We start from the raw sequence: 26,866 nt of genomic DNA, 5'->3' as shown, positions 1-26,866 counted from the left end.
CTTTATGGGTGCCCGTCGCATATTGCAGCGTCGACCCGACGAGGAGCAAGTCCATATGATGAAGCATGACACCTATCTTGCTGGGTGTGGGGGACTCTAGTTCCAAAAAGGAGGATTTCCCTCCTTTGACCTCCCTACTTGTGGTCCATCCTTGGGGAACAGCATACTCTTCTTATTACACGTTCTTTGTTTTTCCCCATGATTAAAATGTCATTGTGAAAGAAGGTTACATTAACCACATTACACAACAGTTTGTACATTAAACTTGAAACAAGGCGGCAGCCGAAGCAAATCTGAAAGGAACTGGTAACATCCTGTTGGCATTACAAAGCCATCAGCTGTTTGCTGTCAGGGTGTAAGGACACCTGGTTGTAAACAGACATTAAATCAATTGTTGAAAACTAGCTCATGTTCCTGGTTAATGGTAATTCATTTATAGATGGCAAGTGAAATTGATCGACAAATATATTCTTATTGAGCTCTCTGAGTTCGACGCAAAGTTTGATCTTCCCCTTTGGTTTCCTACCCACCACCAGGAGTGCAACCCAGTCTAAGGATTAGACTTGTTCAATCATACCACTACTTTGCAGTCTGTTCAGTTCTGTGGTGACCTCATCTCTTATGGTCAAGACAATAATGCGGACCATATGATTTTTGGGTTGAGCATGATGCTTTAGTATAATCTTATGCACAAACCCTTTTCGCTCTCCTATGTTGCCAGAAAATACCTTGGGAAATTCTTTGACAAATAAGTCTAAAATATTGGATTCACCCTCTATAACCAATACTGGATCGGGAATGTTAGGGTCCAGAAGAATACCTAATTCACCTCAGTCCCAGCATCCAAGGACAGAAGGACCCTGTTTAGATACGTATATTTTGCATCTCGCAGCCCTCCCCTTAATTCAAAAATCCAGTTCTCAAAATCCTAACGATTTCATGGGTTCCCTAGTGAAACTTAGTGGTTTGATGTCAGGATGAGATAAATCAGTACTGAATACATTTATGAACAGTTTGTTCTTTGCTTGTTTGTTGACAATGCTGTATGGGGATCTGGGGTCCGCCATTAGCTGTACTCGCAATCTACCTGCTGTGACCTCACATAAAGGTTTCTTGCTATGTTGACCTTCAATTTCTAAAACTTCCTCATGTACACTTAATACTTGTACATCTTCTTTATCTTCTTCAATCAGACACTCATCAATATTAGACTCTTCCACAAGGCATTTTACAAATTTGGATTTATGAAATACTCTTGCAAAGTGTCCCTTTACAATACTTTTAGAACACCTCTGGGTGGTTTGGACTACCACATCAGTAGCGTTACCCTCTCAAGTCTTCCATACGCCCTCCACTGGTCCTTCTCAAATTGGAGTCTTTATTTTTGCAGGAGTCTTAGTCGGGTTTCCCATTTGTTTTTTTTCTAAGTAGTAGATTTATTTACCACTACTATGCTTTCCCCTTTGTTGGTGTCAATAACAGCTTTTGGCCTCTGGTGTTAAGCTCAGCTTTAGATACAACTGCAACAACGTATTTGAGTGTGGAATCACTCATGGCCCATAATCAGTCTTGAATGTTGGAATTCTTGCAAGGCATGATACATTGATCTCTTACTAGATCATGTAAGTTGACGAATTTACACGTTCGAGCCAGTCTCTTGAGTGCTGAAAAATAATCTTCGTTTTTCTCGTTTTCTCTTTATTTTCTGTGGTAAAAATTATTGTGGTCAATAGCTGGGCATATGATGGTGGGAAAATTGGTATTTAGATCATCCAACGCATTGGTGGATACATCACCTTCATCCCCTGATCTGGGTTTTTTGTCAATATAAATAATTGTTAAAATATTCTCCCCATTCCTCCCATTTAATATTGGGCTCATCTTCTTTATCATGAAAGGCTGTGAAGCAGGCAGATTCAATGTGCTCAAATTTAAAAAAATATTAAAATGGAAATGCAAAATAAAGGAAAATTGTAGCTCCAAAACAGTGAACTGTACAATACTGGGCCCAAAATATTGCTCAAAAATGGTAACAGTGCAGTTTGCTGACCCAATCCAACATGGCCGATGAGAAATCAGAGTAGAGGCAATTTCAAAATGGCAGCCACAGGCATAGAATATGCCCAAAACAAAATGGCTGCTCAATATATATAGTGGCAGGGCGGCAAATGCATGATGCATGTTCTAGTCTTCCTGGGCTTGAGGATGGTGTGGCCAAATTAACAGGCGCTTAGTGTGCATTCTAGTATTAAGGAGGCGGTGCCACCCCAGGAACAAATGCACTGAGGAGGGCAGAGTTGTGGGACGGCATGAGGAGTAACTGTGAAAGTCTTCCTGGAAAAAATAAATCCTTTACCTTGATTGCTGCCGATTAAAGGTAAAACATAAAGGAACGTGGTTCCAAGGATTGTCAGGAATAACAAGCAGTTCATTCACCCCTCCCGAATCAACTGCAGCACAGTGGGGGCAAACAGTGTGACAAAGCGGCTGTAGCATGAGTGGAGGCTTGACCAAAGCTCGTCGCCAACTTGTTCCATCGAAAGAAAGTCACTAGAGGCAGGTAAGATCAGTTAAGAGAAGTTTGTTCTCAATACGCAGGTCAAGCCCCAACACAGGCAGTGTGTCCAGATTGATCCCCAGCTTCAACAAAATAACCTCATATGGATAGTATGGCTACGGGGATCCTGTGTTATAGGCCACCCAATACCGCACATTCTTCCCTACCCTCTCTTCTAGTCATCGTTACCAACATGAGGCTCACTCATACTAACCTTTTCTTATTGGGATGCCTCAATTTTTGGACAGACAGAGACCTATCCGCGGCCTATAAAGAGCTGATGAGCACCTGTGAAACTATCGGTCTCCAACAACAGGTCTAAGGCCCTACACACATAGCTGGCCACACTCCATACTTCATTTTCTCCCCAGAAGGCCTAATTTCAGTTGGGGAAATCATCCTTTTGTGCTGGACTGATCACTCACTGATTATTTTTCACCAATGTGTGGGCAAGAAGGGATTTTCTGAAAAAGCACACATCTAGTAGAAAGCAGAGCATGGCCCAAACTCCTAGCTATTAAGTCTAAACCCTTTCTTAATATAGCATACTTCTCTCCTATAGACTCTATAGAAGTGAATTATTAAACGTTCGATGAAGAGATCTTAAAAACACTAGACAAAATGATATCCCTGACTAATATGAAACCTCGGAAAAAAGTATCAGCCCCATGGTATGATGTCACTTTGAAAGAAGCCAAATTAAATAGCAGGCAATTGGAAATGAGATGGAGGCGCCACTATTTAAAGGTAGACAAGTTCTATCTAAAATCTGCATTAAATGACTATAAAAACAAGCTAAGAAAAGCTAAAGCTAATTTTTACTGTGCGCTGATTCCCGCGGCCCCCAGCAAAGCAAAAAAGACTTCTGAAATACTTAAGGATTTTACTAATCGCTACCGTTTTAAGCGAGAAATTATACCGTCGCAAAAACTATGTGAATACCTGTATGAATATTTTGAAAATAATAACCAAACAATTCTAGATGGCATTGGCAAACCTAGTGCATTAAATAATTCTACCCCAAATATTAACAGTCCTTCCCAATCTGTCTTGCCACACGTTCTGGACCTCACTTCAGCGGCTCTGACCAGGCTGGACCCTATCTCTGTTGAGGCCTTCAAAATACTAAACAGAGCCATGAAGTCAGGATCTCCTCTCGACTCCCTTCCACCAAACCAATGGACAAAATGGGAAGATGAACTGTCAGGCCCTCTCCTACAACTCTGTAATCATTCCCTTGAAACTCATACAGTACCTGACTTTTGATAAAGGTCTATAGTGAAGCCGCTGTTGAAAAAAGCCTGGACTGACCCATCAGATCTAGCTAATTTTAGACCTATTTCCCTTCTTCCCTTCCCAATAAAAATCCTAGAGCGTTATGTTGGTACAATCCTGTCGCAATACCTGGAGGACTATACATGGTTGGAAGAAGAGCAATTTGGCTTTCGTCCCTGTCATGGTACCAAGACTGCACTGATCTGCGCTATTTATGAAATACAGAGGATAACAGACAATGGATAACCTTTTGTACTGGTCCTCCTCGATCTATCAGCCGCATTTGACATGGTTAACCACCGCACCCTTCTGTCCAGACTTATGTCAGTGAGTGTCGGTGTTCCGATGCTGAACTGGCTAAAACCTTATCTGACTGGCCGCTGTCAGGCTGTTTCTGTGCCCCCATTTCTTTCTAAATTCAGAATGACTTTAAATGGCGTCCCCCAGGGCTCTTTTCTTAGCCCAATTTTATTCAACAGTTACATCAAACGTTTAATCTCCCTTATTAAGTCCAACAAGATGAAGCTGATTAACTATGCGGGTGATACCCAGCTGATTTTATCACTAGACAAAGATCAGGCCAACCCTCATGGCGACTTTCAGGCATACCTCTTGGATATATCTAACTGGATGAACGCAAACTCACTTAAAATGAACAAACCTAAAAAGGAGCTCCTTTGCTGTCCTTCTAGCAAAATATCCACACCCCTACCACCTAACTTCTGGACTTTGCCCACGGAAACCCTGCTGGTCAACTCAACTGCAGTAAGAAACCTGGGGGTAGTTATAGACGAAAGCCCTTCTATGGAAAAGTAAGTGAATGGAATCACTGGGACCTGCTTCGCATTGATTCACTCTCTTAGGAAGTTATACCCACTGCTTGATGTCCCAGCTATATTATTGATTTATAGAGGTGTATTATTAAGTAAGCTGGACAATTGTAATGCCCTTTTATTAGGAGCTCACAGTTTTTTACTAAAAAAGTTGGAATGCATCCAGGTAGTCACAGCAACGCTAACACTAAACATACCCCAACATTCTTCTGCTACAAATGCCCTTAGAGATCTTCATTGGCTGTCTATTAAACAGATGATTATATTCAGATCACTCTGTATTGTACACAAGGCACTACAAAATAAAGGACCAAAACTTTTACAAGCCAAACCAAGAAAATACACCCCTGGAAGACCCCTCCAATCAGCTACATAAAACTATGTCTAAGAATATAAATTCAAAAAAGTTTGACAAGGAAGTCGGGCCTTTACCGCAAAAGCAGCTTAGATATAGAATAAGCTGCCAGCCCCACTAAGATCTCACACTGATCTGCTTAAGTTTAGAAAGTCCTTGAAAACCTGGCTCTTTCCTCACTAACAATCAGGTCCTGCTCCTCCAGACTCACTCCATTTGACTCCCTCACATAGTGGTTTAGCTAGCTTTATAAATACTATAAATACTAAATACATACTAATAACCATCAGGGACCAGTTCTGGAATCCTGGGCACACTCGCACACTAACAAATAGAATGCATAATTTAGAACACAATGGTGTGAACCACCTTGAGTACATTGAGTCTCCAAACATCATGCATTGATTGAAAATTCTGCAGTTACCTAATAAACCCATGAGCATTTCCCTTCACAAGGGACTGTATTGTCTTGTGAACTTGAAAGACAATTCTCTATGAACTGATCTCCTTGTTTAACTCCCTCCAGTACTGAGCAGGTTGAGCTTTAGGAGAATTGCACATAATAGGTCATCTGAGCCCACTGCTGTCCGACAACAGACCTCTTTAGGAAAGATTGTTGGGAACGGCATATGCTGAATGCACTTGAGAATGCTGATGCTAACGTGCCAACCGGCATGACTCCCGGGCGGGAGGGCGGGCGTGCGGGGGTTGTGGGGGGGGTAAGGGGGATCGTGCGCGCGTGAAGCGGTCATAAAAAAAACTTACCTCAAGTCCGGGTCCCGCTTCTTCTCTGTTCCTGCTCTCCTGCCTCTGACAGGAACATGAAGCAGGCAGCCAGGCTCCCGCCTCTAAGCCAATCACAATGCTGCAGCGTTGTGATTGGTCTGAGCACCGTGACACATCGCTCAGCCAGGGGCTGGAGAGGTGGGCATGTCCTCCATGCAGGCTGCAATGCAGCCTGCATGGAGAAGGGGAAAGTGCGCATGACTGGTTTGGGCGACCCGAGAGGCCGACCAAACAGTCATTGTGCATTTCGGAATGGGCAAACCACTCCTCCCCTACCCTGCTCTGTAAGCAGAGCAGCCCTGCCCACCCGCCCACCGGCAAAGGAAAGCAGCCTGCATGGAGAAGGTGAAAGTACGCATGACTGGTTTGGGTGACCCTAGAGGGCCGACCAAACAGTCATTATGCACTCAGGAGTGGGCACTCAGGAGTGGGCAAACCACTCCTCCCCTGCCCTGCTCTGTAACAAGAGCAGCCCTGCCCACCCGCCCGCCCGCCGGCAAATAAACATAAATTGGTAATAACTAAAAGTTATTACCATTTTATGTTTTTGCTTCTGGCACTGCAAAAAAGCAGTGGGGCGACGCTCCTCCGCCATTGCGGAGGAGCCACCACGGGTGCCAACAGTGTACGAACCATGTCAGAAAGCCATTTAGATTTTCAGTTTCTAATATTAAGGGTTAGTAGTTAATACTTATCAGACTTTACTCACACATTAAAGGAGGAACACCTCCTCTGGAACTTCACTGCATGTTTGTGCTGACAGGTTCTCTGAAGCACTCATTAATTGCATTTGTGCCATTAAGTTTATTACCTCCAAGAGTAAGATACCTGGACTTACTTTTGCGAATCGTTAAAAGAAAGAACGCATTGATGTTTCTGTGGCGTCCTAGAGGTCACTTATGCAGTTATATTCCTTCTTGTCTGAGATGAACATGTGGATGAATTGTTTTGTTCAGTATGTTGCCTAGCAACAGGCTGTTTCATGCTGACAATGACATGTCAGTGGCATCTGTCAAAGACCACCTGTCTGGTTGCCTATTATTGGATGCTGATTGCAATCGTTCGTTTTCGCTTAACCTAAAAATAATCACAAGCTATGGTTGACTAATTTTAAAGTGAATTTATATTTCATATTCTCGTTTTAAGTCTCTTGAGTACAAAGAAATCCATAACAGGCACCACAGTAGCTTATGGTCAGCTTTTTAAAAAACGGAATCGAAGTGAATGTAGTGCAGTGAAGTTAAGCGGTAAAAAAGACTTATTCGGTAGAACTAAATGAAGTAATTATTTACCTGGAATTCTGAATTTTCCTTGAGGTGTATTGCGTATTTTATGCTTTTTTGGAAACTTGCTCTTTGAGCAGCATGGAGAGTTATTTAAAAATTCCGATTAGATTTTTTGTTGACATTTATCGCCCATGTGCATGAGTACTTCTATTTGTTAGAAACATCAGAATAATTATATTTTTCTGATGAGAAAATCACTTTCCTTATACACCCACGAAATCTGGGGTTGTTTGGTCAATGTTTTTACCCAATTTACACAGCAACTCCCACTTATTTGGGAGTCAATTTACATGAACAAATACAGTGAAAGGCACATAGCCACTAAGTGGCAACTGTAAGGTTGCTCACTACCTTTCCAATGACCACATCATGCCACCCGGTCTCTGTGACCACAATTTCCCACTAAATGCCTGAACATCCTATTGTCGAAAATCCCCAGTACATGCCCAGACGTAAATGTACCCAGATATTCATTTTTGAGTTAAGTTCGTTCACTTGCGAACACTGATGGTATGTTTTTTTAATTTAATTTAGACCTAAGTCCTCAATTTAAAAAATATATATTTCTAGCATTTCATTCACGGGACCAACATCATTCTCTTTGTGCATATTTAATCAGTTCACTTTTTTAAAGTAAAGAGCAAACAGAGACCACATTGAAAATTCTATAAACTAATGCTTTATCTGAGCCAATAAATGTTTTGCTGAACGTGGTTCACAATTAAGACAAGGAGAGCATGTCATTTTAAAAAAATTATTTAAATTGATGAGGTGCATTTGTTGCAAAAGCTTTAGTTTTATGACTGTGCGACGATGTGATCTTCTCAATTACTAATAGGTTCCACAGACGGCACTGCCATTCTCTAACGTTTGGGGTTCTCCCTTCCCCCATAGTGCTGTGATGTGTCTGGCTGCGCATAATGCAAGTGCCATTTGCTTGCCTCTCCGTGAATATAAGTGGTATGTTGGTCTGTAAGGCAGTCCTATAGTATGTAAGCCAGGCAGCTTGCTGGTGGCGCCCTGTGCGACTGTGTTTGTTGGCGCCCTCCAATGAGCTCCTTTGCCACGGATTCCCTCACCTCCACCCTTTAACAGTGCCCCTTAAGCCTCCATAACCACTCTCTCTCACATTCATTTTTAGGTCTCGCTGGCGTTGCAGCGCGAAGCGCTGCCGCCAACGAGAACTATTGTTGCCCAGATGCCTCTCAAGAGAGACAGACCGGGGCATGCGCAGCGATCGGGTCTGTGGACGCGCTTCTGAGACGCGCGCGCACACACCCCGCCGCTGCCGACCCCGCGCGCGCACACACCTTGCCACCGAGATGCCTCTCAAGGGAGACAGACCGGGGCACGCGCTTGTTAAAAATTGGATTCGCCTATGGGGGCACATTTATCTGGGGCCATGTTCTGTCCCCGTCTGACCATGATGATCCCTCATCTGATCTCCATCACCCACCCCCCTCTTCCCCGCACTCGGTCCTGAAGACTCACTCACCGCAGCTTAGCTCATGGACATTGAGGCAAACGATCGCACAGAGAGGCCATCAAATGTCTGGTCATTGCTATCCACGTGTTTTCAAATTAAATCCCCACCACGAAATATTTTTTTTTTTTAAACATGGAAATTTCTCGTGGAAGGGCACTCACCTCTCTCGGCCGTGGCTCTAGCATCTCCCTCCCCTCTCGGCGCTTTAGGAATGATAGCTCACAGGGCAAGAGTGGAGTGCCAGCCTCTCTATCAACCCACCCGCGCAGCAAACACATTTCTCCCTTGGTGGCCACACCAGTGCAACGCGCTGTCACGCGCACTTCTAATTGCGCGATGCGCATGACTGAAGACTGCGCAGCCGCGGACATGGAGACATCCGCGCGCCGCGCACCGATATGAAGAGGCTACAGTGAGGTGCTGGTGCAACGAACGATGGTGTTGTGCTTAGCCTTTTTTCAATTATCAAATAACCCGACGGATCTGTAGTGCTTGCTGGCTCCGCTGAGGGTGCTCCTGGAGCGTGGAGCCTGCTGGGCCTGTGTTACGCCCCTGTCGGCGCTATCTTAGATGAGTCATAACTGCAACCAGACAAAACTCCCATCTCTCCCGACAGGTACATTTTTCACTGGAGTTATCGCAACACTTTTATTGGGGGAAACGCCTGATGCCCTTACGGCCAAGCCTAGTTTTTCTTGGCTTCTATGACATATGTGAAGCAAGGTTACAAATCTGTGTAGCAAACCTTCATGTAATGTACACAAAATAAGTTTGGAGCACAACCTGTTAGCTCCATTTCTTCTTGTGCAAGCAAGGAATATGGACCCCTGGCCAATTGCACACTGCTTGGTGTTGGTGTCCGTTTTCTGATCACAACAAATAGGGTAATCCTGATTTGACAACAAACGTGTTTGCCACTGAAACGTGATTCCGAGTGGTGAGCGGGACGAGCCGCTTTCAAAAGCTCCTTTCCCTGTGCAGATTTCATGACGTGAAACATGAGTGGCGGGGGGAGGGGGGTTTGGTCCACATGGGTGAAAAACATATTAATCGGTGCGCGCTCGAAGCTCACATCCACTAACAAAACCCTGTTCCTAAAATGTGACAAACCCCAGCAGCAACCAAGGGGCAGATTTACAAGCCCCTTGTGCCACTTTTGCGTCACTTTTAACATGGGAAAAGTGACGTAAAAGTGGCGCAAGGGGATTGTAAATCTGCCCCTAAATTCCCATGATAGGAAACTGCGCCATGTCCCCATGATACACCGCGCTTGCGGCAATTTGGGGCGGGACGGGAGTTTGGTGAGGTGTTAGTTTACCCCCATACGCGATTAAGGAAACAATCAATACACGTGTGCAGTCAGAAAATGCTTGTAGTTCTGATCTCATCTTCTAATCGCTTTTTGCCATTAAATTCTTTGCTTGTGCTTAAAGTCAGTTTTTACGGTTCCACCGGTTTCTTTGCTTTTAATGAACATTGAGGCAAACGATCGTACAGAGAGGCCCTCAAATGTCTGGTCATTGCTCTCCACTTGTTTTCAAATGATATCCCCACCACGACATTTAAAAAACAAGCATTTGCAATGCAAGAAGTCTCGCATTTACGTGAGTTTGAGCTTTTGACATTGCAAATAACAATGCCTTTTATTTTTGTTTTCGTTTTAAAAACATAAATAAAAGGCATTGTCATTTACAATGCCAATAGCTTTAACTCGTGTAACTGCGAGACCTATTGCATTGCAAATGCTTGTTTTGTTTTGTAGCACAACCAATACTAATTTAGGGTGTCAGTGCACTGTACCTCACACACACATTATACATAGACAATGATTCATACGTGTGTACATCAGTCTACTGGAAATGTTACACAAGACAGAGGACAACAAGGTGTAGGAGTCGCATGTCCTCCACACTGGTAGAGAGTATAGTTTGAGTGCTTGGTCTGGAGAAGCATAAACTCTGAATTTAAAACGTAACTCAGTGGTTGTTGCTCTTTGATGACAGTTAATAGTTATATTCGTATTTTAACCTCTAAATTGCAAGTAACAAAGAATCTCTCTGACAGAAGCAGTAATCCACTGAAGTAGGTGCATTGTATGCACCTTGTGATCTGCGTGTCACACAGGCTTTGCAGCAGGCATATTAATCCTACCTGCGCTACTTTAAAGGAGTCACAACTATCGCTAGACCAAACTCTGATCTCTCTCCGGCAGGCCCATTCCTCACCAGAGTTATTTTGCCATTTTTATTGCTGCATGAAAATTGCTGGAGGCGAGGAACGCAACAGAAGGTGGTTTTAAAATCATAATGCACTTGAAAACAAGGCACCTCCTGAGGTCAGCGCCCGGTACGGTGGCACCGGTGGCACTGCCCTAGAACCGGTCCTGAAACCGGAAACGTAGAAATAGACGTATAGAATATTATTTCTCCAGTATTAGGGTGTCTTTCATAGATTCACATGCTTGAATATTCCCCGTCGTCGGAGTGGGAGTCCCACGGTAAATAAAATAGCAATATATATATATATATATAGTAAAATATATACATAAGTAATCATATAATTAGTGCATATAGGTGTAAAACACACATAGTGTACCTATAAGAGAAAAAACTCCATAGGAATACAATGGAGAGAGACAAAAGACCTTTGTAGTCTATCTCTGTCATTATGTAAGTCCGAACTCCAGCCAATCAGGCGTCAGCCCCTCTCTAGAACCTTCTCCTCAGAGCTTCTCACCTCAGATTTTCTACCGCACGTCGTGTGACAGGGAGTCTCCCTGAGCTCTGCTCAGTTTTTGTCAGTAAGGATGTCTTCTAGTAAGAAATCTTTGTTCAGACCATGTTCTTCATGTGGAAAGCTGCGTTTGTTCTCTGAGGACCCACACAGTAAGTGTATTTACTGTTTATATCCTGACCATGAGGTGGCAAAATGTAAATTTTGTAGAACTTTTTCTACAAAAACTCTAAAGGACAGAGAAGGCCGCCTGCTATTATGGCTACAGAGACTGAAGGACAAGGATAACCCACTCTCTGATGTGGAAAGTCTCTTTTCTGGTCGTTCCCAACCAGCCTCTAAGCGCAGTAGTGTGCAGGAGTTACCATCTCCTTTCCTGAAGAAGAAGAAGCTGGCTTTGCCTCTGATAACTGCCACCTCTGTGGTCTCACCTACTGCTTTGTCGCCTAAGGGACACTGTTCTCAGGCTGCTGAGGCGTCTACTTCCTCTGGGAAAAAATTGTCAGCCTCGTCGACGATGCTTCCGACGACGAGATCTGCTGTTTCTACCTCGTCGACGGTGACCCCGACGACGACGTCAGCTGCTTCGTCGTCGACGAGCGTTATGTCGACGTTATCCTCGTCGACGATTACCATCAGTTCTTCAAGGGCGGTGACTTCTGTTGTGCCCATTATTTCGACGCCGACGAAGAAGGCAAAGGTTCCGTCGACGAAGACTGTGCCGTCGACGAAGACGTCGTCGAGCTCGTCGACGCCCGCTCCGTCGGCGAAGAAAAAGAAGATCTCGTCGACGACACTGTCGACGGTGGTTCCGTCGACGAAAGCCTTGTCTACGAAGACCTCGACGACGGCTCCGTCGGCAGCGGCTCCGTCGACGGTGGCTCCGTCGACGGTGGCCCCGCCGACGACGGCTCCGTCGACGGCGAATCCGACGACGGCAATTTTGTTGCCACAGACTTCGTCGACGATAATTCCGTCGACCATCATTCCGTCGACGACGGCTCCATCGACGAGTACATCTCCACAGACATTTGTAAGGGTACAAATAAGAGGTGTTGCGTCTACCCAGAAAACAAGAAGGGAACAACAGCCTCAGCTAGCTTCAGCGTCGGTTTCATCTTTAGCTGGAGTTTCATGGACACCATTACCTCCTACTGTGGGCCCGGATAGCCAGGAACATAATATTCCTGTGGGAGATGCACAGCCTCCCTCACCATTATTCGCTACGGATTCGGATCAGGAGTCCGAAGGGTTACCGGAGTCTTTCGGAACGGCACAAAGTCCATCCGACTTAGTTATTAAGTGCCAGGATGTCAGTAGTGAGGATGAGGATCCGGTATATATATACACCAGGCCCCTCCGAAGCATAGAACGGCGACCCTTCCTTTGTCGCTCATTACTAATCTCCAACGCATGTTGGACGACTACAACCAACGGTTCCCTCTATCCCCTCAACGTTCAGAGGTTCCGTCAACCCCGGTGATTCCAGCAGTTGTTCCACCGGTACCTATTGTAAATCCTGCTCCTCAGATGCCGCCTGTACCGCCACGACAGGTTCCGGAAAGGTTGTTGCCTCATTATGAGCCTGTAGAGGAAGGCCCTCAGGACACAGAAGAGGGTGAAATCCCAGATGATGATGGGGATGTAGATGACAATGATGATGATATGGCGGAGTGGGACAATTACCAGGCACAAACACCATCCCCCTCACAGATAGTAACAGGGGATTCACCTCCAGTGGACATAGCCAACTTTCACCAACTGATGGAAAGGGCATCACACCGTTTTAAGTTAACAACGGAGCGCAGGGAGGAAGATTGCTTCCTTTATGATTTCAAGAATCAACCTTACAAACAGACTCATGCTATTCCCATAGTTGAGTTTATTTGGGAAGAAGGCAAGAAATTAATGCAGACACCGAATACCTTGCCAGCTCAGGTGCCTCGATTAGAAAAGAAATATAAGGCACCAATAGGAACCCCAGCATGCCTCACGGGTCAGGCTAAACCTGAGTCGGTCGTTACGCAGGCAGCGCGACGTAAGGCGAAAAATCCGGCATCTTCTATCACCTCACCTCCGGATCGTGACGGACGTCGGATGGATGCCATAGGGCGTAAATTCTCTTCTATGGCCTCTACGGTGGTTAGAGCTGCTAATGCCTTGGCCATCCTGGGACGATATGACAGACAAGTTTGGGCTGATATCTCGGATGTGGTTCAGGAGTTACCAGAGCCATCTAAAGTGGAGGCAATGAAATTGCTCCAGGAGGGAGAAGCGGCATCGGCGGAAATAATCGACTGTGCAGTAGACATCGCCTGCATGGGTTTCCGTCAGCTTGCTGGAGCGGCTGTTCTGCGTAGGCAAGGATGGTTAAAATCTACATCCTTTCGTCAGGAGGTTCAGTCCATGATCCTAAACATGGCATATGACGGAGAGTCTTTATTTGGGAGCCATGTCGATGAGGCTCTACAGTCCATAAAGAAAGACACTGAAACAGCTAGATCACTAGGAAACCTTCAATTTCAGCGGAGTAATTTTCGTGGTGCACGCGGACGCGGCACCTCCTCAAGTTTTCGAAGAGACAATAAACAATACAAACCTTACAATCAAGGGTCCAACCGTTACTCTTATGGACAGCAACAGCAAACATCACGGCAGCAAACCTCCAAGTCATATAGAGGAAAATCTTCATATAGAGGAACCGCATCAAAGAGACAGTGACTCTTACCGGACGGACAAGGTTGGAGGTCGAATCTCTCTGTTCTTTTCCCAATGGTCCTCCATCTCAAAGGACCGTTGGGTTTTGGACATTGTGAAGAAGGGACACGCCTTAGAATTCACCAAATTCCCTCCTCCCACTCCACCCTCCGGACCGCCACCAGCTCACATGAAAGAACTGTTGCATCAAGTACGACTTTTAAGGCAAAAAGGAGCTATAGAACTGGTACCAGTGTCTCAGAAGGGAAAAGGTTTTTATTCCCGGTTCTTTTTAATCACAAAGAAGAACGGAGAGTGGAGGCCCATCCTCGATCTAAGAGCACTAAACAAATATATAAAGAGCCAATCCTTCCGTATGATGACGCTGGTAGACATCTTGCGCTTACTCTTGCAGGAAGATTTTCTGGCGACGATAGATCTCCAGGATGCCTATTTTCATATCCCTATTTTACAGCGGCATCGAAAGTTCCTGCGTTTTCGAGTGGGTCAACACGATTACCAATTCAAAGTGTTACCATTTGGCCTGCGCTCGGCCCCTCGAGTGTTCACGAAGGTACTGGCTCCAGTAATAGCGTATTTGCGCCTCCAGGGAGTGCAAATATTTCCTTACCTGGACGATTTTCTCCTGAAATCTCAGTCAAGCACTCACCTGCGACAACACACTCTTCTGTGCCAGAACGTGCTTCGCTCTTTAGGCCTGTCCGTAAATGTGGAAAAATCCCAACTTCATCCGTACCAACAAAGAGATTTCCTGGGCGCAACTCTGGAGACTGTGTCAGCGAAGGCATTCCTCTCCCAGGAGCGTCTCAAAAAGATGCTGCGACTGGTGGCTCTGATCAGATCAAGAGAGTCAGTTTCTGTGAGACTATTAAAATCATTTCTGGGGATGGCGTCATCATCCATTGCCTTGATCCCTCATTGCCGGCTGAGGACACGTCCTATTCAGGAAGCTCTGGATGCTCAGTGGCGTCAGGTAACGGGATCTTTCCACGACATGATATGTGTCACAGATCAGATAAAGTCAGCACTCGCATGGTGGGCAATTCCAGCCAACTTGACGGAAGGCATGTCCTTTCTGTCGTTGCCACCGGACAGAACACTCACAACAGACGCCTCATTGGAAGGATGGGGCGCACATTTGGAGGATCTCTCTGTGAAAGGAAGATGGTCCACACATCAAAGATCTTGGCACATCAACAAGTTGGAGCTCATGGCGATTTTTCTGGCTCTAAAATCATTTCTGCCTCTGCTCCAAGGAGAGTCAGTGCTAATACAGACAGACAACACAACCTGTATGCACTATGTCAACAAACAGGGCGGAACAAAATCCCCAAGTCTCTCCAGGTTAGCTCAAAGAATTTGGGACTGGTCTCTCAGTCATCAGATCTTGCTTACGGCAGTACACCTGCCAGGAGTATCCAATGTCCTAGCGGATTCCCTGAGCAGGTCCTCCTCGTCGACCCACGAGTGGGAATTACACCAACCCACTCTAGAGAGGATATTCCAACTATGGGGCCGTCCGCAACTCGATCTCTTTGCTACGCCGGAGAACCGGAAATGCCGAAATTACGCAAGCTGGCATCCCCACAAGGAATCACAAGGGAATGCCCTTTTGATAAACTGGTGCAATCTATTTGCGTACGCCTTTCCTCCAATACCCCTCATACCTCGGGTTCTTTGGAAGATGAGGAGACAACCTTGCCACCTGATCCTAATAGCCCCGCGCTGGCCACGGCAAGCGTGGTTCTCAGAACTGCTCCTCCTGTCCCAATGCCAACCAATCCTCCTACAACATCGGACGGATCTGCTCACAATGAGCGAAGGGAGAATTTGTCATCCAAATCCCTCCTCACTGAGCTTATCAGCCTGGAACCTGAACACCATGAGTTCGCCCACCTAGACATCCCGCAGGATTGTAGGGATATTTTGGCCCAGGCAAGAGCACCTTCTACAATCAGGACGTACAAGTTTAAATGGAAACGTTTCTGCCATTGGTGTGCTGCTAACGGAGTCCATCCGATACATTCCACGGCAGAGCAATTGCTACCATTCTTCTTGCACCTAGCCAGTTCTGGACTGTCGCATGCAACCCTAAGGGTTTTTCTAGCAGCCATTTCACGTTTCCGGCAAGATGGATCAAGTTCCCTTTGTTCCTCAAGAATAATCCGCCAATTCTTTAAGGGTCTATTCCGGAAATTTCCGCCAGTTCGGCGTCCTCCTCCGTTGTGGCACCTCAACGTTGTGTTAGCACAATTGATGAGACCTCCGTTCGAGCCCATTCACAAGGCCGACCTAAAATATCTCACTTGGAAAGTGGCTCTACTTCTGGCACTAACGTCTTCTCGTCGTGTCAGTGACATCCATGCTTTTACCATCAAACCTCCGTTCCTGCAGTTCAAACCGGATGCTGTAGTGTTACGCACCAATCCATCATTTCTACCCAAGGTGCCTACTGACTTTCACATTAATGAGCCAGTAATATTAAAGACATTTTTTGCCAATCCTCAGACACCTGCAGAACAAAGATTACATTCTTTGGACGTCAAGCGGTGTCTTAAGTTCTACATTAGTAAGACAGCTTCTTTCAGGAAATCCGATCAACTTTTTATAGCATATGGACGCTGTCATAAAGGACGTCAGGTTACTAAACCAACGATTGCACGCTGGATCTCGGCAGCTATTGTCTTCTGCCACCAAGGGGCAAATAAACCTCTGCAGTCTCCAGTGAGGGCACACTCCACTAGGGCAGTGTCATCATCTACTGCCTTATTTGCTGGAGTATCTTTGCAACACATCTGCAGAGCAGCTACGTGGTCGACCAGACACACGTTTACTAAGCACTACTGCTTGGCAACTTTAAGCGAGGAGGATGCTGCAGTGGGACAGGCAGTGCTGCGCAATCTTTTTAAGTAAGGTGAGCCTCTTCCTCCCGCCTCCATATTGTTTCCATATATATATTATGCATTTACAATGTTACAGTTGTTTCTATACTGTTTTTATGCATAAGAAGATTGATTATCTATATATGTTGAATCTATTTTGGCATGGAAACAATGGTGATTGTTACTGCTAGCTATTCTATATTCAAGCATGTGAATCTATGAAAGACACCCTAATACTGGAGAAGAACAATTGTTACTTACCTGTAAACAGGTGGTTCTCCAGTATTGGTGTCTTTCATAGATTCACATGCGACCCTCCCTCCTCCCTTCAGAGGCTCTCTTCTCCTCATACACTCTAAAAGTCACTTTGGTGCTACGAAAATCTGAGGTGAGAAGCTCTGAGGAGAAGGTTCTAGAGAGGGGCTGACGCCTGATTGGCTGGAGTTCGGACTTACATAATGACAGAGATAGACTACAAAGGTCTTTTGTCTCTCTCCATTGTATTCCTATGGAGTTTTTTCTCTTATAGGTACACTATGTGTGTTTTACACCTATATGCACTAATTATATGATTACTTATGTATATATTTTACTATATATATATATTGCTATTTTATTTACCGTGGGACTCCCACTCCGACGACGGGGAATATTCAAGCATGTGAATCTATGAAAGACACCAATACTGGAGAACCACCTGTTTACAGGTAAGTAACAATTGTTCGTCATCAGCATCTGTGACCTCCTTCCAATGGTCACGATGCTTTGGACAGTCTGAAAGAAGATGGGCTAAATAGCCAGAACCCTCACAGCTATGCCATCACCTATTAGAATTTTGTCGTTATCATCTATGCAGTTTGAAAGGTGTGTAGTAGCATTGTTGCCCCTTTCCCAGCAGCACTTTCAGCTGAAATATGCATCCTCATGAAAGTTTCTACTTATTTATTATTCATGATAAGCACTTAAAGCCTCACAGCTTACTTCATGGCAGCATGGAAGCCTGCTCCAATGCATTGTAGTGGGTCAGCTCAGAGAAGGTGCTGATCTGTTCTTAGCAAGTGCTGCTGAGGTGGAATAGAGGCAGTGCTTTTGGCAGCTGAAACTCAGGGTAAGGATTGGAGAGTTTGCAGTAAGCCTCCAGCCATTGCTCTCCTGGCCCCACCCCTAAAGGAAGTACAGACTTAACCACGTGGGCAATGGAGTACTTCACATAATGCAAGCACAACAAGTAATGCAAAACCAATATGTCTGCTTGTTTTAGTTATGTGTGTTGTTGTAATGGCGGTGTGTTTATACGATATGTTAGGATTCACAATCAAACCATTGGTAACCCTATGTTGGTAACCCAATTATGTTTGTAAACCTAACATAAAAAATACCCAGGTGTGTTCGTTCGCACGCACGCACACACACACTCACACTCGCACACTCTCTTTCTCTTATACACACCACACAGTCAGGCACTTACAGACAATAGTGGATGTTGTTTGCATTCGCATGCATGGATGGTTGTGTGGTTGTATAAAATATATGGTTGGATTGTTAGTGTGTCTAAACTTATGCATGAATCTGTAAATGGACGTGTGTGAGTTCATAGCTGGATGTGTGCGACAGTTGACAAAAGGGAAAATGTATAGGGTGGATGGACACATGACTGGGTTGACAGATGAGTGAATAGGTGTGGGTAGAATGATGCTTTGAAGTGGCTGCATGGTATAAGTAAGTTATTTGTGATTGGAATGTTCTCCTGTATTTAATGATCAAGGCATACACATCTGTTCTGAAACTAGAATTGGCCAGCGTGAGCTCCTCTTTTGACTCATTTAGCCTGTATGAACAGTATTCCCAGCTTTGTTGCCTAGTTGCTGACTGATTAGACTGTCTCCCGTGCACAGCACCTCTTCCACTGTCCACAGACTGAAAGTTATACACCACCTCACTTGTTAGATGGTTGTGGATTTACTTTCCTGTTAATATAAGTCGCAGCATATCAAACATTCAGGCAAATGTCAGAATCCTATTAAAAGCACCAAACCCTACTTTGTCAATATTTTACTAAATCAGTAAGAATTCATTAATTTTTCTTAATTGCTCTAACACAACTGTTGAAAATTGTGTATTTCAAGCTGGTGGTCCTTTTACTTTCATCTTTGTCTTAAATTCAACAGGCCAATAATTGCCGGGATGCTGCCTTACCCCTTAAAGATCGATTTCTTAGGCAACCTGAGTCTGCCAATCTGCTGCATTCAGGAAACATGGGCCTGCTACTCCCTTGTGCTAGAAAGCTATTATGTTATCACTAATCCTGTGAAAAAATGTACTCGAGCTCACAGTAGTCAAGAGCTAGCAATCGTGCTCTCATTGAACAGGTCTTAGCACTATGAAGTCTTGCCCTTCAGTTCATTTTATGTGTTAGAAATACGATTGTTTTCGACAGACTTGGCTCGATTAGGAAATCTCCATGCCATCATTTAATGTATTTATTCCCTCAAGTAAAAGGTCTAATATTGACCATTTGTTTTGGATGTTACTGCGGTAAGACTACAGAATGAGAAGGTGGACACTGGACTGCCTCGTAGGAATGGGGGACTTAAACGCTAAGGTTTTAAATCAAACCATGGATACAAATAGGTTTGATGATATAGAGTTGGCCCGGAATATTCTGGGAGCATTGTTTCCGTCTAAACACAAGTAAATCAGCATGGTACGTTTTGCTAGACAAGCAGAGAGAAATTGGTTGTTTAATTTTGAATGGGTGGCTAGATGGTGATAAACCAGTAAACTATACACAAAAGCGTCCCACTTGCTCTTGAATAATTTGTTATGCAATTACATCATTTGCATCATTCAATTTTGTCACTGAGATCCAAGTCATTTATAATGATTACTACCTTCTTCAGCTTGAACCTGATATTTCCATCTCTGCTGCCTTCCTTTCTACACTTACGCTTCTCGCACTGTTCTGATGCTTTGCTCCTGTTTGTGCTTTTCTTTCTATCTTTCTACACATATCCCACTAGCCTGGTGCTCTGTCTTTTCACATGTGCCTGCTATTGTTTCCTTTATTTGTTCAACATCTCCCCCTATCCTGCTCTTCTCACACACACACTATCCCATTCTCTACTATCTGCATCCTTTCCCACAGCTTTTTCACGTATATTACTAGTCTGCTCCTTTCTTAAGTGTTGGCCCATCTTTTAATCTCTCTGCTATCCTTTCCATCCCCTTTAAACACCTCCCCCTATCATGCTCCTCTGTCTTACACCCTGTCCACCAACAAATTGCATCACCTCTAGGCAATTTTTACAGAAACAACAGTAACCAGAGACACCTAATGCATATTATGTGTTCCGTGTTTTTAGCAGAGGTAATACTGCTGAACCCCAGTCACTTTCGCTGACCGACCTTACCTCAAGGCATGCTCACTTTCAACACCAGAGACAGTCTACATAACATTTGGTATATAACCAATGACACCTCAAACAAATATCTTAATGGAGGCTAACCCTCTCTTGAGAAGCAACGGGCTGGCATAGGAAAGCCTATTCCAGAACATGACTTTCTGTATTATGTTTAGGCTATCCTGTTTTAAGTTTACACCTATAAAATTAGCTAAAACACCAAAAGGGAAACCACCCTCATCAGTGTAAACACACAAACTCTGATAAACACCTGCACAACCACAAACTAAAATGTTATTAAAAGAATGGAAAGTGAGAGAGAATGACTTAGTTTTATTTGTTTCTGAAGGGGCCAAAACGATGATATTTATTATTCAAGGTAGCAGCAAGAAAAAATGGTCTAAGATTAATCTGCTTGGAGTTTGTTGTGTAGGCATGTCACTAAAATATTATTTCTTCCTTTTGATCCCTTTAGTTGTGAGTGCTTGGATTCAAGGTACAGGGTTTAGAACCATGTTTCAATTCTCATCTAAACATTGTATACACTAGAGAATCTGGCAATATTAAAAACACATTTGGTCTTTTGGCAGTGTTTAATTCTTTCAGTGATTTGGTGAAATGAATGGCTCATTAAAAAACGGACTTCTATGTACTATCACATTTATCCGTAGACACAGAATGGGTTAAACCCTTTGATACATCAGCCCCCTTTTCTAACAAATGAGTACTGATAGTGGTTCACCTGCCAAACACCCCAGGTATTACATATTTAATACAAGTTGTAATGATAGGTACACGTGACAGGAGTGCTGTCAACATGCCCATGAGATAGTGGTAAATGCATAACACAAGATTTTCAGCATACCAACAAAATTCAAAGCTATAATGTGTCCCATTGTTTTGTGTGTGCGTTTGTGTGTTAGTGTGTGTGTAACCTACAGCTATTCTGGCTGTTTACCCAGCAGCACTTTACTGCTGGTGTTTGTGAGCCCATAGTTCTAATGTTAAGAGCAAAATTTCAAGCCACAGAATACAATTTGATGACTGTTATAAGGCCCAGACTGACTTAAAGTGAGACATTTACAATGGGGACATGTGGCAGCTATGAATAGCCATACAACAGCAGCATCACCTTAATGTAGTCAGAGAAAGAGTGCAGAAAAGCAGAAGCAAGCATGCATAAAGCATCAAGTTTTAGCTGCCTTAGAATGCAGGGCTACACATTAATATGGTGTAATTCAGAATTTTTAAGGTTTCACAAGGTACAATGCTGTTGGCAGGGCTTACCACACCTACAATGTCATAATATTGATAATATTCTGTAAGGAGAAAGTAATTGACCCCCAACTGTGCCCAAGAATGTGTTTAGTAAAACATTTGAATACAGCACTGTTACTTCTTTAATCCATTAGTAGTCCTGTAAACCAGAATTGTCCTAGTGGAGTGAGTGTGAGAGGTAATGAGATATGAGAGAAGGTAATGAGATATGAGTGTGGGCAAGAGTGCAATACACAGGCTTTCTATGCTTAAAACAGTTTAACATAAAACCATTGGACACACTGACAATGGGAAGATACTACATACCCTCCATTACATCTCCTTTAATTTAAATATGTGCTTAATAACCTTCACTTCAGAAAACGGGTCTTGTAAACATTGGAAAAAACACAGGTTTTGTCTATTTTTGTGGAGTGGGTTAGGCAGCTGACTAAATACTGATAAGCACTGATTTCAAAAGGTTTGAAAAACAGTGAGAAAACACCTCTGAAATCTACAAAAAATGAACACTGAAAACAGGACAACCCAATTATGCTCCTATTCTCTCAAATGATCCTCAATGTCACATTGGGCCTCAACCGGGTAAGAAGGAAGAATAACAGCCTAACTGTGCACTGTGGAGTAAAAATCATAGCTTCAATCCAGCAGACCAACTCAGGGTTCACAATGTCGATTACCCACAGCAAAGTGCACTCTCTACTGATATGTTGGAAGTATTGAGATACAGAAGTAGATATCTGTCAGGGTTGGTGAAGCTCTGAAATTCTTAGAGAATCAGAGGAGTGAAGGGATTTCATCTTCTCGGTCTTGAAAAACTGTTTTATCAACAACTCCAGGGCCAAATCTGTTCCAGCTAACCATTTATAAATGGTTTCAGCTAGAAGTGCTTGCTGGAATGCAGATAGGTCTGGCATTAGCCATTGAGTTTTGATCTTAGTAAAATTATATACATCACTTATAGGCGCTTTTAGATAGCTGCTTCATCCATTCGTCTGTTCTTGTGTCATTCACACTTTTCTACCGCCCACCAGCGCATGTAGTTTGTGGAAGTGTGTCAACTTACTTCAGACTTGGCTAACTTCACCGTGAGTGATGGCATTCTACTCTTTCAGAAGGAGCCCATCCTCACACAAAGTATTTCTCTTCAGTACCAGGAACTACTATAGCAAAGTGTGCTTATTGAGACCAAAAATACTTTTCCTTTTACCAATCTTTGCCAAGGAAATGGCAGCTCCTCAACATTCAATAATTACAAAATACAAAAAAAAACACTGATAAAGCAAAAGTGTTGGTAGCGAACTCCAGACTGATTTTGGTTAGCCAATGCATATATTATAAATGACTTTCAAAATGCCAGTTGGTTCCAGTTACAAATTGTATTTTTAGGCACCAATAGATTTTCTAGTGTTTTTAGCTGAGCAGATAAAGTCCTTCGTCCAAAAAAATAATATGAAACATTTAGATGGAGAAGTAAGAATGAGTCACTGAGAAACTATAGTTCTTACCCCAGAAGTAGTATATATATATATATATATATATATATTCACCAAGTTGCTCCTGCTGACAGCCAGGGGACCCAAGGAAGGTGGTGCGCACGCCGGCGGAGCACGCCGGTATTATAAATCAAGTTCAGAAAGTCAATATTCGCGCGCTCTCAGTCAGCGGACCACAGGACACACAAGAGGGCTCCAAGGGTGTTTATTACTAATAAACACCCTTGGAGCCCTCTTGTGTGTCCTGTGGTCCGCTGACTGAGAGCGCGCGAATATTGACTTTCTGAACTTGAGATATATATATATATATATATATATATATATATATATATACTGAAAAAACCATAGGTTTCAGGGGTGTTATAGTTAGCTGGACATTTCACTCGTACAAAACCATTGAAATTCCTTCGTTATAGTTAGTTCTACTAACTATAACTTGCACGCCCGCAATCCACTGCTGATGATGTCACATAATACATCATTCATGACATGGTCAGTGACATCACTGATGACATCTCAAATGACATCACTGATGACATCATCCAGTGAATGTGGTTTGGTTCGTTATTTAAATATGTATTATACATATAGCAATCTGCATTGAAGAATGAGTGGATATATAAATATCTGGATGGAGGATTTAGTAGCAGTGTGATTGACTGTTTACTTGACTAATTTATAGTGCCTCACTAAATATATTGGATAGTGACTAAACTGTGTGAATATCTGTATCACTTTGTCAGTTGTTGTGTAAACTGCTGCACCACTTGGTTACTAGCTACGTGAAAGTCTATATTAGTTATTGATTAGTTAACTGAGTATTTGTATGTGAGAGTGAATGTGTGTGTGGTTCAGTGGGGGGTGTGTGACTGCCCACAGATGTGTGAATAGTTGATTCAGTAGGTATATGAGGTTAAGACTGCATGTTATAACTGTTGTTTGGGTGAGTGAATATCTTTATGGTGTGGTGATGAGCAAATATATCTCTCAATGGTACATGTGCAACAAACTAGAAAAATAAAAGGCAGTGTATGTGACAGTTGTATATAAATAAGTATACATAACACTCAGAGATTATATGAGTGACTGTATGGATAACTGTATACTTGTAATAGTGATTTTATAACACGCTAAGTATGAGTTACTATCTATATGAATAAGTAAAAGTGGTGTTTGTATAAGTGTGTAGCTGTAAAAATGTAAGTATGATACATTGTTTGCATAAGTGAGTAGGATGACTGCATAAGTGAATAGGATGTGTGCTGGTGTGTAATGTCTTTATAGGTGTATAAGTATATTTGATAGTGTTTTATTGTTCTTTGTCAGCATGTATGAGTGAATTTATAGGTAAGTATTTAGATGTGTGTGTAGATCTAGGAATCACTGAGTGGGCTTTTAGAAACTTATATTGGTGTGTCAATGGTTTCAAATATGGTACTCCATATTTTATAATGAGTGATGAAAGGTTATACTAGTGTATGATGAGTTGTATCAGATTGTCACGTGGATGATGTCAGTGATGTCATCAGTGATGTCATTTGAGATGTCATCAGTGATGTCATCAGTGATGTCACTGACCATGTCATGAATGATGTAATATGTGACATCATCAGCAGTGGATTGCGGGCGCGCGAGTTATAGTTAGCAGAACTAACTATAACGGAGGAATTTCAATGGTTTTGTACGAGTGAAATGTCCAGCTAACTATAACACCCCTGAAACATATGTTTTTTTCAGTGAATTTCTAAGGTTTTTTTAATGCTAATTCCTAACTATAACATACCTGAAACCTATGGTTTTTTCAGTGAATTTCAAAGGTTTTTTAAATGCTAATTTCTAACTATAACGCCCCTGAAACCTATGTTTTTTTCACTGAATTTCAAAGGTTTTTTAAAAGCTAATTCCTATCTATAACATATCTGTAACCTATGTTTTTTTTCACTGAATTTCAAAGGTTTTTTAAATCATAATTTTTAAATATATTAATTGTTATATTTAGTTTTTTGATACTGTTTTTCTACATGTTTTAAACTTCTTATTTTTACATATTTTTTTTTAAATTACATTACATATTTTTAATGTAAAATAAAATAAAAATGTTTTTAAAAATATTGAAACTCTAATAAGTCTTACTTGTAGGTCCCAGCCGGCTCCCCACGTCCTTTGGGAGCCGGCATTGCTTTTCCACACGGGGTGCTGCTAACATGCAGCTCCCCGTGTTGAAAAGCAATATGGTTTTGGTCTTTCAAAATCCAAATTAAGTTTGCTATGACAGGGCGGGAGCCTCGGCTCACGCCCTGCCATAGCAAACAGCAGTGTCCCGGGGGTGGGCACCCCGAGACACTGCAGGAGCCGGCCCTCGGGGGTGGCGGTCCCCAGGGCCATCGACTGCTCCAGGAGGGGGGCCATGCGGCCCCCCTCCCACAATATAAAAAGCCCCGGGGGTGGTGGTCCCCGGGGCTGGGGGGCCCCTTCTGGGCCCCCCATCAAATTGAATATTTTTGCCCCTGGGATTTGGCCCCCCGGGGGCTAATTAGTAAAGAATCGCAGGATCCCGTGCTTCGTTTTTTTTTTACGGCAGGATCCGCGCACCCAACGCACATTTTGCCATTTTTTCAACAAAAAAAAAATTGGGTGGCCATGGGGGTCCTTGTGGGACCCCCTAAGCAGGTCTAGAGGGTCAGGGTATTTCTACCCTGCCCCCTTTATACGTTTTGCACACTTCATCCACTGATTTCTTGAGCCTTGCTTCTACCGAGGCACAAAATGGCTGCCAACACTTCCTGGTTTGGAGTGCTTACAGCCAGTTGACAGCCAATTAGCATGCAGCTCGTGATCGGGAGGGTGCGCGCTGGGTGCGCGGATCCTCCGAGGTCATAGATATATCTATGATTTACTTTTGATTTTCTCAGCAACTACTGAACGGATTTACACCATTTAACCAAAAGGCACGAGTGTGAACCAAGGGCTACCTCTTTGCCAAATTTCATGTAATTCCGTTCAGCAGTTCGGGCTGCAGCTGTGATTTTCTCAGCCCCCGCTTGACGATTCACCCCGAGACTTTCAGGATAGGAGCAGACCGGAGCGCCCCACCAGTTTTGAAAGTTTCATGAAGATTCCTCAACCGGCGCCAAAGTTATTCCAAATAGAATGTTGCGGATTTCCTATGGATAATAGGTCCTAACTATAATGACCTACTGCCGACCGCCAGTAGTTAATATATATGTATATATATCAGTGACTTTGACAAAGACCGTGAAGTTGAAACGCGTCAGTCAATACACTTTTCTCTTCCTGCAAACCTGAGTGCGACTCTTACCTTGCTGTTGTGAAGCAGGAGGGTTTATATATATATATAATATATAGATATAGATATAGATATATATATATATATATATATATATATATATATATATATATATATATATATATATATATATATATATATATATGCTCCAAACTCCTCCGTTTCAAATCCTCGATGAAGGATCACAGCACGGCACGTCAAGGTATCAAGTACGTATTTTTTATTTTTATCTTAAACCATAATGCAACACAAAAACGGTAGAGGACGGTCTACGCGTTTCGGTTCCTTGCCTTCTACTGGACCATAGAGTCCGCGTGCCTAGAATGTCTTTTTAAAGTGCTCTGTGCATTCAATCACTTTCTATTAGAAGAAAGACTAGACATAAAAAATCCTGACAAGTAATACATATATTTACAATTAATTCCATCTTAGGCTGAGTTCTAGACAAGAGGTCAAAAGTTGATCTATATTAATGT

At 43.2% G+C, this 26,866-nt stretch overlaps 1 protein-coding gene and 1 long non-coding RNA gene across 3 annotated transcripts in view; one reads left to right on the top strand and one right to left on the bottom strand.

Moving 5' to 3' along the window:
• The window catches only part of LOC146830932 (uncharacterized), an 84,679-nt gene extending 75,812 nt beyond the window's left edge, over positions 1-8,867 (bottom strand). The window contains exon 1 of the long non-coding RNA XR_014961500.1: positions 8,740-8,867. This is a non-coding gene — a long non-coding RNA (uncharacterized LOC146830932). The remainder of the gene's footprint in view (positions 1-8,739) is intronic.
• Positions 1-26,866, top strand: part of RIMS2 (regulating synaptic membrane exocytosis 2) — a 1,922,267-nt gene that overhangs the window by 110,225 nt on the left and 1,785,176 nt on the right. The window lies entirely within an intron of this gene.

The sequence above is a fragment of the Triturus cristatus genome, chromosome 5_1 (assembly GCF_964204655.1).
Source record: "Triturus cristatus chromosome 5_1, aTriCri1.1, whole genome shotgun sequence".
NCBI classification, from domain to species: domain Eukaryota; kingdom Metazoa; phylum Chordata; class Amphibia; order Caudata; family Salamandridae; genus Triturus; species Triturus cristatus.
Note: the sequence above shows the minus strand (reverse complement) of the source record. Positions and strands in the feature narration are given on the sequence as shown.